This window comes from Patagioenas fasciata, unplaced genomic scaffold (genome assembly GCF_037038585.1).
Source record: "Patagioenas fasciata isolate bPatFas1 unplaced genomic scaffold, bPatFas1.hap1 Unplaced_140, whole genome shotgun sequence".
NCBI lineage: Eukaryota > Metazoa > Chordata > Aves > Columbiformes > Columbidae > Patagioenas > Patagioenas fasciata.
Genome location: NW_027288556.1, coordinates 97509 through 110581, shown reverse-complemented (window position 1 = coordinate 110581; position 13073 = coordinate 97509). Strand labels below are relative to the sequence as shown.

The following is a 13073-nucleotide window of genomic DNA, read 5'->3' as shown; positions in this document are numbered from 1 at the left end:
TGTGCAGCATATTAATATTCTTTACAGTGGCCACCATTAATTACAATATTCAATCAGATTCCCCCTGGTAGCTTTCCCCAGGGAGTCAAACGATCCTTTTCCAATGTCACAAAATACAGCCGGGGGGGACTTCTTTCGAATCCCTCCTGTCCCTTGTCCACTACCTATTTCACAATCACAATAACAAACAATTGGTTAACCGTAAGTATTGGACTATAAAATCACCCAAGACACAAGTAACAACAAATCACTAAAGACACAAACAATTATACAATTGCTAAGGCACAAACAGCAAAATCACTAAAGGTACCTTTATCAAATTACTGTTCCCTTGTTTTTCTCTTTTATTTATTGTTTTCTCATTTTCCTCTTTAGTTTTTTATTTCTTTTTAATTTACCCAATTTACCAAAATGCGCAGACCCAATGCGCTGGTGTCGCCCACGTCTCGCGCAGGCAGCCTGCAAACAAACCAGACTATGAAAGTGCCTTACCTCATTGATGGGGTTTTAACCACGTCTCGAGCTGGCCCGAGGATCCGTGATCCCTTCCGGGAATTCCCCGGTGCCGGCACAAGGTCCCAGAGATCCTGGGGTCCACGGGAGGTCAGGCAGATTATCCCATCCTCGTCGCCAGAAAACGATACCGAAAAGTCGGCAAACAGACTCTCTAACACTGTTTTGAAAGTGTTAAAAAGCAGGCACTTTTATTACGGCGCGCTGGGCACTCGGGGGATCGCTCCTCTAATCCAGCGTGCGTTCCGCTTTCCTCTGGTTTTACATATCCTGGAACTCCTGAAACAGCAAAACACGCCAACCACTGTTTACAGACGTCCCGTGCTCTTTCACCAGTGCGTGCAGCCGCAACGAGAAATCTGGAATGAGCGTCTACAGAAACACTTACGTATTTACCCACTTCAGAACAACGCGTTACATCAGCTGGCCGTACTTGTCAGTAATCCCTCCTGGATTAACACCCTCTTTGGATGGCACGGGTGCCGACTGTTGGCAATCAGGGCAGGACATAAGAACGCTCCTGGCCTGATCCGTTGTAATTTGAAATTGTCGTTTTAACGACTTTGCATTCTGGTGAAAGAGTTTACGTGATAATTTAGCTTGCTCCAAGGCTTTAGGCACAGTAAGCGGCACAGCTCGTGCATCGGCCCTCCTATTGCCTTCCGCAAGAGGTCCTGGAAGGGCAGCGCGAGAGCGGATGTGCGCTGCATAAAAACCATGACGTCTATGATTTATTAGGAACCATAGCATTCTCAATTCAGCCATCAAAAGAGGATTATCCTCTTCCTTCAGAAAAGAAGCTTCCAGGCGGTTAAGTATGCCAGCTGCATAATATGAGTCAGTTACAACATTCAAAGGCTCATTACAGAACACTCAAAAGCGATCCTAACAGCTGTCAGCTCAAGAACTTGTTTGACCCTTGGTCTCCTTTTTCTACCTTGTGTTTGGAACACTGGGTATCTGAGTTTAGCCACATAATTACAACTTTACGTGAGCGACCAAAGGCATCAGTAAATACAGTCTTGTCACTTACTGGTCGTTGCTGACAGCAGCATTTGCCCTACAACGGTAAATTACCAATTTCAGCCCACAGTTTATGTTGGGGGTAATAAACTGATATGTTCCCTGCATATGTTGCCAATGCAATCTGGAAATTCACATCTTCAGTTAATTACCATTGCAAATTCTCCTTTGTTGTAGGAATAAATATACATTCAAAGTCTGTCCCATACATAGCACATAAACATTCTCTGCCTTTAATTATTGGGTTTGCATACATTTCTTTTATTATCCAAACTGTTTTCATTGGTGTGTGAGCTAGAAAAACCCATTCCAACTCTTAAAGAATCACTTAATGACTTGTCCCATTGAAACGGTACTGCAAACGGTTGGACGGTATTGGCTATGAGTGCCAGCCAAACTGGCAGCTGCAAATTGCGTCCCCATCCCTATTTTTGTTCAACAGCATCGAATACTTTCTATATGGCCTGCTGAGCTTTGTCATCCAATACCTGAGTAGACAATAAATTCAGGTCTCCTTTCAAAAGTGTAAAAAGTAGACACAGTTCCTCTGTGGCAATGCCCAAAATAGGTCGGAGCCAATTTATGGCTCCTAGCAATTTTGTAAGTCATTTAAGGTCATGATATTATGGAATTTAAGAGTTACTGGCTAAGGAATGATTTCTTGTTCTGTTATTTGCCACCCCAAATATTTCCATGGAGCAGTTTTCTGAATTTTTTCTTGTGCAATTTGTAATCTAGCCTTTTGTATAGCGTTACATAGGACTTGCATTACTTGTTGTAGTTCCTGCTCTTATAACATGACAAGCAAGATATCATCCATATAACGACAGATACAAGCTGCGGGGTACAGCTTCCTCACAGGTTGTACAGCTGCTGCAACTACTGTCTTGCAAATGGTTGGACTATTTCTCATCCCTTGTGGTGATACCACCCAATGCTATCTCTTCATAGGCTCCTCTTGATTAAGTGAAGGAACACAAAATGCAAATCTGGGGGCATCCTCAGGATGTAGCAAGGTGGCACAGGTGTCCATGCCATAATTTTGATTTCACCTTGATAATCAGAGTCAATTACTCCAGGTAAAACAAACAAACCCAATTTGGTAGTAGATGATCAACCTATTAACAAAGCATGCACACTAGGCACTAAAGGCCCCCACACTCCTCTGGGAATAAGCAATACCACAGCAGTAATTAATTATCATCACTGACGGGCTGGCAGCCAAGTCCAGCCCTGCACTTCCAGCTGTTCCAGGGAAGAGATCTCGGGTCATGAGTTTAGACTTGAATTTATTTGATGGGGGCGGGGGAAGTCCTGTCCCCCACCTCCTGGGAAGGGTTAATTGGCTCCCCCTTTACATTAATCCTTGAATGATGTTCACTCACACAGTGCTTGCCCTTTCCCCATTTTGGACGACCTCTAGGAGGTACAGCCTTCGAAGTCTGGCGTGCATACTTTGTGTAATCTTTCTTTACACGACCCAGTGTCCCACAACAAAAACAATTCGATTTCAGTTCTGTTCCCAATACTTGTAACTGTGCTGCTAAAGCAGCAGCTAGAGAGCTGGTATAATGTTCAGTTGACTTATGTTTTGACACACTCTCATATCTGCTATAGTACACCTTTCCCTATTCCCCAAATCCTGCAACACACGCTGACAATCAGCATTAGCATTCTCAAAAGCCAATTATTTTAGTAACAACTCATGCGCTGTGTCATTATCAATTTGTCTCTCCAAAGCAGTTTGCAAGCGGTCTAAAAACAGCGCATAAGGTTCCTGTGATCCTTGCAAGATTTTTGAAAAGGACGTATTGGCATCTCTCCCAACCTCCAGTAACTTCCGAACCACTTTCATTGCTAGTTTTGCTATTACACCACATATATATCTCTCTGGGTTACGCAACTTGATTATCTGGCAAAGCGTGGGCACATTCCCCAGCTAAAGGACTGCAATCAATCCATCTCATCCGATATGCATTATCAACGGTCTCTGTAGTACAGTTCTCCCAAAAATCAGATAACTACTAGTCAATATACTGTACGGTTAAGATCATTTTCAACAAAGAACGCCAGTCATGTGGAGTAAGTTCGTAAGAGGAGCTTAATGCTTCAAAAATGTATAACAAATGATAAAGTAACCCCATTTTCTTTAGCTAATGTTGGTAATTCCTTTACAACATCATACGGTAGCTGCTGAAAGCCTGGAGATTGCTGTTCACAACAGATCACTGGCCATGCCGTAACCACTTTCGAGTCTCCTGTTTTCAAAGCCTCTTCTCTACCTTTATCCCACATGGTTTAATTAGTGTGCACTTTCGGTTGCAAAGTAACATCCGGGGGGAATAAATCAGGCTCTTACTCTGGGTCCGTCGGGCCAGGATCAAGGGGCTTGTCAGGCGACTCCCACAAACCATCATTTGCCAAAAGTGTTCACTGTAGTGTACATGCAGGGGCTTTGTTATCAGCCAATCCTTTATCCACTACTACATCTGTGGTCAGTGCATTTTTGCCTAATCTATCTACAGGATCCCCCTCCTTCCCTGGCAAGGGAGGAGCAGAAGGTTCACAATTAGTTGCAACCCGCGCAACTACTTCCTTCTGAGTCGCTATTAAAGCAGACATAATTTTTGCCCAAGTAGATAAATATTCACAAGCAGCTTTATCTCCAGTTGCTGCCTGTTCATATAATTCTCGTTCAACTTTCTGCCATGCCTCCAACTAAAATGTACCAGTTGTAGGAAAGTCCAGCACATGATCAGCAAGCCTTTCTTATAAAGTCATTAATCGGACTACTGGTACATTGTGATTTTGCTTTCTTAATAAAAGTTGAAGGACATCTAGGGTTTGTTTGGTTCAAGGGATAACTTCCCTCCTATGGTTCCAAATTGCTCATCTTTTCTTGCTGATGGGCGCACGCTGTGGTTTCTGTTTCCTGGCTCTGTTTCCCTGTCCTTGTTCAATTGGGCTTTGCCACCAGAACGGCTGCTGCCTTTACAGCCGCACTCAAAGTCCCTGTTCGGGTGCCATTTGTAGCGAATGTGGCACCGACTCTCTTTTAAGGTGAGACAAGAGACATTTGTTACAAACTCAGGTTTGCATTTATACTCGCTATGATGCTTGCTCAAGCATTTGCTGATTTGGTAAGTTCGTCATAACATAAGTGATATATTGTTACTGCCATAAAAGCACCGTTGTCTATACCACAAGCTACCCCCGTCATCCCCCTTGATGTATCATTCCTGTACCAATCCCTCTGTCCTCGATGTATCACGTAGCATACAGTACTTGCTTCTTGTGTTATTCCACTAATGATTGTTCTCACGCTGTCAACTCCCACAGTTTCTCATAGGCCCAATGTCAGAATACTGCCACAATCACCTTTCTCCTTCCTTGAGCTCTCCTGACCTGCGGTTCCACCACCGTTGTCTTCTTTCTTGATCCCTCTTGACTCACAGGTGCCCTCCAATCCTCTTTCTCGATCACTCTTCCTCACAGGTTCGCCTCCTTCCTTGCTTTTCCTTTGCACGCTGCTCCACCTGAAGAGAAACACACAGAGGACTGAGCTACATCAGCCCCAAGGCACTACAGTCAGACGGGGGCTGAATCTGGGGGCTGACACCTCCCCACACCCCACAGCGTGCCCGCCTTGCCTTGGCCCCGGCCCCTCACACAGCCCTTCCCCTCAGCTCTGCCCCTCCGCTGCAGCACAGCTTCCGCACATGCCCTGCTCAGGCTGGACCCCAGTTTCATGGGTTAGAGATATCATAGCTCAGTACAAATCCCCACGGTCCTCACCTGCTGTTTGGTGCTTGCGGAGGGTCACACTCACTGTGCCCCAGGACACTGGCCCTGCCCGGCCCTGCGGGAGTGTCTGGAGCTGCCAGCTGGTTCTCCAGCTTTAGCGTCACCAGCAGAAGCCCGCTCTCCTCAGCTCTGCACACCCATCCAGTTGCGCCGCCCAGGCAAAGTCAGCTTCACCCTCTGCTCTACACCTCACCTGCTTCAGTCACTCAGCAGATCAAAAATGCGGATCATTTCTCACCTGCCCACCTCCCAAACCCCAGCCTATGTCCCCTGCTTCCAGCTTACCAGAGCCCAGATTAAAGGAGGATTTCAGAGGCCATGCCAAGTTCTGCTGCTCCTCGTTCGGGTTGCCAGTCTTCCTCCTCGCTCTGGAATTGCAGGTCAACCGCCTTCCTGTTCTTCTTTGATTGACGCTGAGCTGCCGCGTTACCCGCTGCCGTCTGAGCGGATCTCGGGGAGCCTCTGGAACCGCCAGAGCGCTCCCCCCACCAACATTCTCTTGCCTTGTTTTCGGGGTTCCTCTTCACCAGCTGAGGCGCCCTCCCACCCCCCGCCGCCCTCTTACCTTTTTCTAGAGGTCTCTTGAGCCACCAGCAAGCTCCCCCGCACCTTCCCTCAGCGATCTTGGCCCGCCAGAGGCCTGCCCCTCGTCAGCCTCCTCCCCTTTTCCTGGGTGCTGCTTGAACCACTGGTGGGCTCCCCTCCACCATCCTCTCGTCCTTTGTAGGGGAGTCTTGTGACTCACCAGAGCGCTCTCCGCCGTTGCCTTGCTGGGGTTATTGACACCGCTTGACTTGCCAGAGCGCTCCCCCTCGCAGTTCTCTTGTTGGATTTCTTGGGACCTTTTGAACCATTGGAACAACGGGAATGCTCCCCCCCACTGTGACCTTGCCTTTCTTCAGTGCCATCTTGACGTGCTGGAGCACTTCCCCGCGCCGTCCTCTTGCCTTTTACTGGGGAGTCTCTTGAATATCCACAGCACTCCCCCCTGCCATCCTTTACCAGATTTTTTGACACTTCTTGACATCTCGGAGTGCTCTCACTCACCCTTGTCTTGCCTATTTTCAGGGCGCTCCTGTCCCGCTGGATGCTCCTCCCTGCTGTCCTATTGCCAGATTGAGAATTCTCGACCTGTCCCAGCGCTACCCCACCGTCCTTCTGCCTTCTACCTGGGAAGTCACTTGAAGAACTGGAGCACTCCCCCCTGCTGTCCTCTTGCCTTTCTTCACTGAGATTTTGGCCTGCCAGAGCACTCCTCCCTGTTGTCCTCTTACTGGATTTCTTGGGACCTCTTGACCCACTGGGTTTCTCCTCCTGCTGTCCTTTTGCCTTTCTTTAGTACAATCTCAGCCTGCTGGAGCGCTCCCCCTCGCCGTCCTCCTGCTGGATTTCTTGGAACCTCTTGACCCCTTAGGGCGTTCCCCCTGCCACCCTCTTGTGGTTTTTGGGGGAGTCTTGTGATCAACCAGGCCGTTTCCCCCCACCATCCTCTTCCCCTTTTCCTGGGTGCTTCTTGATCCACCAGAGTGCTCTCAAAGCTGCCTGTTACCATCCTCTAACCATTCTCTTGCCTTTTTTGGTGGAGTCTTGTGACTCACCGGAGCGTTCTCCACCATTGTCTTGCTGGATTTGTTGACATCGCTTGACCTGCCGGAGCGCTCCCCCTCACAGTTCTCTTCCTGGATATCTTGGGACATTTTGAACCACTGGGGGGCTCCCACCCGCCATCCTCTTACCGCATTTATTGAGACGTCCTGATCTGCCAGAGCGTTCCCCCTCGCCGTCCTTTTGCTGGATTTCTTGGGATGCCTTAAACAACTGTGGGGCTCCCACCCACCATCCTCTAACCGCATTTATCGAGATTTCCTGATCTGCTGGAGCGCTCCCCCTTGCCGTCCTCTTGCTGGATTTCTTGGGATCTCTTGGACCACTGGGGGGGCTCCCACCCGCCATCCTCTTACCGCATTTATTGAGACTTCCTGATCTGCTGGATTGCTCTCCCCCTGGCCTTCCTCTTGGGCTTTTTTGGGGGAGTCTTCTTCACACATCCGAGCGCTCTCCCTCACCCTTGTCTTGCCTCTAGTCAGGGCGCTCTTCTCCCGCTGGAACGCTCCTCCCCGCCATCCTATTGCCAGACCGAGAATTCTTGACCTGCCGCAGTCCTGCCCCGCCATGCTCCTGCCTTCTGCCTGGGAAGTCACTTGAAGAACTGGAGCGCTCTCCCCCGCTGTCCTCTTGCCTTTCCTCAGTGGGATTTTGGCCTGCTAAAGAGCTCCTCCCTGTCGTCCTCTTGCTGGATTTCTTGGGACTTCTTGACCCATTAGGGCGTTCCCCCTGCCACCCTCTTGTGGTTTTTGGGGGAGTCTTGTGACCAACCAGGCCGTTTCCCCCCACCATCCTCTTCCCCTTTTCCTGGGTGCTTCTTGATCCACCAGAGTGCTCCCCTGCACCATTCTTTTGCCTTTTTTGGGAGAGTCTTGTGACTCGCCGGAGAGTTCTCCACCATTGTCTTGCTGGATTTCTTGACATCGCTTGACCTGCCGGAGCGCTCCCCCTCGCAGTTCTCTTGCTGGATTTCTTGGGACGTCTTAAACAACTGAGGGGCTCACACCCACCATCCTCTAACTGCATTTATCGAGATTTCCTGATCTGCCGGAGCGCTCGCCCCTGCTGTCCTCTTGCTGGGTTTCTTGGGACCTCTTGACCCACACGAGCTCTCCTCCCCACCGTCTTCTTGCCGGACTTATTGAGACTTCTTGACCCGCCAGAGTGTTCCCCCTCATCATCCTCCTGCCTTTTTCTGGGGATTCTCTTCAACAACTGAAGAGCTCCCCCGCACTGTCCTCTTCCCTTTTTTCTGGGTGATTCGTGAATCACCGGTGAGCTTCTCCTTACCACCCTCTTGGGCTTTTTTCAGAGCAACCTTGACCCATCAGAGCACCCCCTCACCGTCCTCTTGCCAGATGTACTGAGGGTTCTTCATCTGCCACAGCGCTCCCCCACGCCGTCCTCTTGCTGGATTTCCTGGAACCTTGTGAACCACTGGGGGGCTCCCACCCACCATGCTTTTACCGCATTTATTGAGACGTCCTGATCTGCCAGAGCGCTCCCCCTCGCCGTCCTCTTGCTGGATTTCTTGGGATCTCTTGGACCACTGGGGGGGCTCCCACCAGCCATCCTCTTACCGCATTTATCGAGACTTCCTGATCTGCTGGAGCGCTCCCCCTCGCCGTCCTCTTGCTGGATTTCTTGGGTCCTCTTGACCCATTAGGGCGTTCCCCCTGCCACCCTCTTGTGTTTTCTGGGGGAGTCTTGTGACCAACCAGAGTGCTCCCCCCCACCATCTTCTTCCCCTTTTCCTGGGTGCTTCTTGATCCACCAGAGTGCTCCCCTGCACCATTCTCTTGCCTTTTTTTGGGGGAATCTTGTGACTCACCGGAGCGTTTTCCACCATTGTCTTGCTGGATTTCTTGACACCGCTTGACCTGTTGGAGCGCTCTCCCTCACAGTTCTCTTGCTGGATATCTTGGGACCTCTTGAACCACTGGGGAGCTCCCACCTGCCACCTTCTTACCGCATTTATTGAGACTTCCTGATCTGCTGGATTGCTCTCCCCACCGGCCTTCCTCTTGCACTTTTTGGGGGAGTCTTCTTGACACGTCCGAGTGCTCTCCCTCACCCTCGTCTTGCCTCTAGTCAGGGCGCTCTTCTCCCGCTGGAACGCTCCTCCCCGCCATCCTATTGCCAGACTGAGAATTCTTGACCTGCCACAGTCCTGCCCCGCCATGCTCCTGCCTTCTGCCTGGGAAGTCACTTGAAGAACTGGAGCGCTCTCCCCCGCTGTCCTCTTGCCTTTCCTCAGTGGGATTTTGGCCTGCTAAAGAGCTCCTCCCTGTCGTCCTCTTGCTGGATTTCTCGGTACCTCTTGACCCACTGGGTCTCTCCTCCTGCCGTCCTTTTGCCTTTCCTTAGTACATTCTTGGTCTGCTGGAGTGCTCCCCCCCACCATCCTCTTGCTGGATTTCTCGGGACCCCTTGTCCCATATAGGACATTCCCCCCCACCACCATCCTGTTGTGTTTTTTAGGAGAGTCTTGTGATCGACCAGAGCGCTCCCCCCTTGACATCCTCTTCCCCTTTTTCTGGGTGACTTTTGAACCACTGGTGAACTCTCCCCCATCATCCTCTTGCCACATATATTGAGACTTGTTGATCCGCCAGAGCGCTTCCCCCACTGTCCTCTTGCCAGATTTACTGATACCTCTTGTCCTGTCAGAGCGCTCCCTCTCGCAGTCCTCTTTGTTCAGTTTGTAGGGTAGGAGGGGGGATCTCTGATTACAGAAAGGTCCCTTTGTTCTAGGAGACATTCCCTTGCTCCATGCTTCAGGTTGCCCATCTTCCCTCTCATTTTCAATATGCACGTCCATCACCTTCCTCCTCTTCTTTCTTGATCCCTCGACTCCCGCATGAACTCAAATCCTCTTTCTTGATCACTCTTTCTCGTAAGTTCACAACCTTACTTTCCTTTCTTGCTTTCGCCTTTGTGAGCTGCTCCACCCAAACCGAAATGCCCTGAAGACAGAAATACACCCACCCCAAGCCCGTACAGTCACATAGGGGGTGAGTCCGCTCGCTGACGCATCCCCACATCCCACAGCAAGCCCACCTTGCCTTGGCCCCGGCCCCCCGCACAGGCCTTCCCACCAACCCAGCCCCTCCGTAGCAGCACAGTTTCCCAGCATGCACCCCACAAAGACTTTCTTTGCCAGTCACCCCTGGCACTTACAGCAACACACCACATCAGCATCAAGAGCCCTGGGAGTGGAGAGCTGGCCAGGCCCTCACCCCGGCAGGATCCTCTTCCCCCTCCTTTAGCTGATGGCAGACAGACAAGACACCTCCCAAGAGGTGTCCAGCCCTCTCTCTCAACCACTCATGAGTACAAAAGCCCAGCCTCTACTCACCCACCCCGCCTCCCAAAACCCCACCAGCAGCCCCTGGTCCCAGCTGAACAGCAGCCAGTGCTGAAGATCTGGCTCGTGTTGTCGGACACAACCTTCCCATGGATGTCTGGGCCCCTGAGCAGTTTCCAGGGGTGGGAGGGCGCAGTCCTGATTACAGGGAGGTCCCTGTCCCAAGGGGGACATTTTCTTCCTCCTCACTCCTGACTCGCAGCTCCATCACCTTCCTCCTCTTCTTTCTTGATCCCTCCTGACTCGCAGGTCTACCACCGTCATCTTCTTTCTTGATCCCTGTTGACTTGCAGATGCACTCCAATCCTCTTTCTTGATCGCTCTTCCTCGTAGGTTCACCACCTTCCTCTTCTTTCTTGCTTTCGCCTTTGCGAGCTGCTCCACCCGAACAGAGATGCACAGAAAACAAAAATATACCCACCCCAGGCCCGTACAGTCACACGACGGGGCGAGTCCGGTCGCTGACGCATCCCCACACCCCACCACAAGGCCACCTTGCCTTGGCCCCGGCCCCCCGCACAGGCCTTCCCACCAACCCAGCCCCTCCGTAGCAGCACAGTTTCCCAGCATGCACCCCACAAAGACTTTCTTTGCCAGTCACCCCTGGCACTTACAGCAACACACCACACCAGCATCAAGAGCCCTGGGAGTGGAGAGCTGGCCAGGCCCTCACCCCGGCAGGATCCTCTTCCCCCTCCTTTACCTGCTGGCAGACAGACACCTCCCAAGGGATGACCACCCTGCTCCCTTAACTGCTCCCAAGTCCAAGAGCCCAGCCCCTGCTCACCACCCCCACCTCCCAAAACACAGCCAACAGCCCCTGCTCCCATTTTACCACTTTACCCCCGAGCACGGTTTCTAGGGGTGGGAGGGGGACGCACTAATCACAGATCGTTCCCTGTGCTTAAGGATACATTATCCTTCTCGCTGGCTCAGCCTGCCCATCTTCCTCCTCACTCTTGACTCGTAGCTCCATCACCTTTCTCCTCTTTTGTCCCCTCCTGACTCACAGGTCCACCACTGTCATCTTCTTTCTTGACTCTGCTTGACTCACAGGTGCGCTCCAATCCTCTTCCGTGATCGCTCTTCTGTGTCAGTACACGGAAGACCGGGCACATGAGAAACTGCAAGAGTCAACAGCATGAGAACAAGCATTAGTGGAAAAATACAAGAACAAAGGACTGTATGCTATGTGATACATCAAGGACAGAGGAGTTGATACAGGATTGATGCATCAAGGACAGAGGGACAGCTTGTGATAGACAAAAAAGGTGTTGATGGCAGTGACTTTGGTGGGAACACAAAACACATCACTTATGTAATGACTAACTTAGCTAATCAACAAATGCTTGAGCAAGCATCATAGCGAGTATAAACGCAAGCCTGAATTTGTAATAAACATCTCTCATTGCACCTTAAAAGAGAGTCCGTACCGCATTCGCTACAAATGGCGCCCTGGAACAGGGACTTTCAGCGTGCCTATAAAGGCAGTAGCCGCTCTGGTAGCGAAGCCCAATCGAACCAGGAAACAGGACCGGGAACCAGGACAGTGCGCGCCCACCACCAACGAAAGGTGAGCGATTGGGAACCATGGGAGGGAAGTTATCCCTTAAGCAAAGACAAACCCTGGATGTCCTTCAACATGCGCTACAAACGCAAAATCAGGATGTATCAGGGGTCTGATTGGTGAGTTTATTAGAATGGATGGCTAATCATGTGCTAGACTTTCCTACAACTGGTACATTTCAGTTGGAGACATGGCACAAAGATGAATGAGAATTATATGAACAGGTAACGACTGGAGATAAAGCTGCTTGCAAATATTCATCTACTTGGGGAAAAATTATGACTACTAAGATACAGGATACAGGACTGATACATCAGGGACAGAGGGACAGCTTACTATAGAAAAAAATGCGTATATGGCAGTTACATCGCTCATGTAATGTCTAACTTAGCTAAAGAGCAAATGCTTGAGCAAGCATCATAGCGAGTATAAATGCAAACCTGAGTTTGTAATAAATGTCTCTCATGGCACCTTACCGTGAGTCCACGCCAGATTCGCTACACTCTTCCTCATAGGTTCACCACCTTCCTCTCCTTCCTTGCTTTTCCTTTGCACGCTGCTCCACCTGAAGAGAAACACACAGAGGACTGAGCTACACCAGCCCAAGGGCACTACAATCAGACAGGGGCTGAGTCCGGGGGCTGACACCTCCCCACACCCCACAACGAGCCCACCTTGCCTTGGCCCCGGCCCCTCGCACATGCCTTAGAGATATCATAGCTCAGTACAAATCCCCACAGTCCTCACCTGCTGTTTGGTGCTTGCGGAGGGTCACACTCCCTGTGCCCCAGGGCACTGGCCCTACACGGCCAAGCTCGGCAGCGGGACTGTCTGGAGCTGCCGCTGGCTGGTTCTCCAGCTTTAGGGTCACCCGCAGAAGCCCGCTCTCCTCAGCTCTGCACACCCATCCAGTTGCGCCGCCCAGGCAAAGTCAGCTTCACCCTCTGCTCTACACCTCACCTGCAAACAACCAACTCTTCAACTGACAACTGTCCAAAACCCACCGACAAACTCTCCACACCTCAGCCTTTCGTTTGCAACTGCTGCCTCTAGTGCATCTCACAGACAAGCCTTCAAAATCCCCTCATCCTGCAATAACACTCCAGCACTGATCACCTGCGGGAACAACTACCACAATACCATGCAAACACCAACCAGTTCTGGCACGGAAATATCACTTTCTCCTCAAGATTC

The 13073-nt window shown here is 50.7% G+C and overlaps 1 long non-coding RNA gene across 2 annotated transcripts; it reads right to left on the bottom strand.

Annotated features, from left to right (window-relative positions):
• Positions 1-498: 498 nt before the first annotated feature.
• On the bottom strand, positions 499-12441 carry LOC139826756 (uncharacterized). Of its 2 annotated transcripts, XR_011736887.1 has the most exons (4): positions 12356-12441; positions 5332-11436; positions 4915-5072; positions 499-792 (listed from the first exon to the last, which is right to left on the bottom strand). It is a non-coding gene; the product is annotated as an uncharacterized lncRNA (long non-coding RNA). The 2 variants fall into 2 exon arrangements; XR_011736886.1 differs by lacking the exon at positions 499-792 and having other exon boundaries at positions 4389-5072.
• Between the last annotated feature and the right edge of the window lie 632 nt (positions 12442-13073).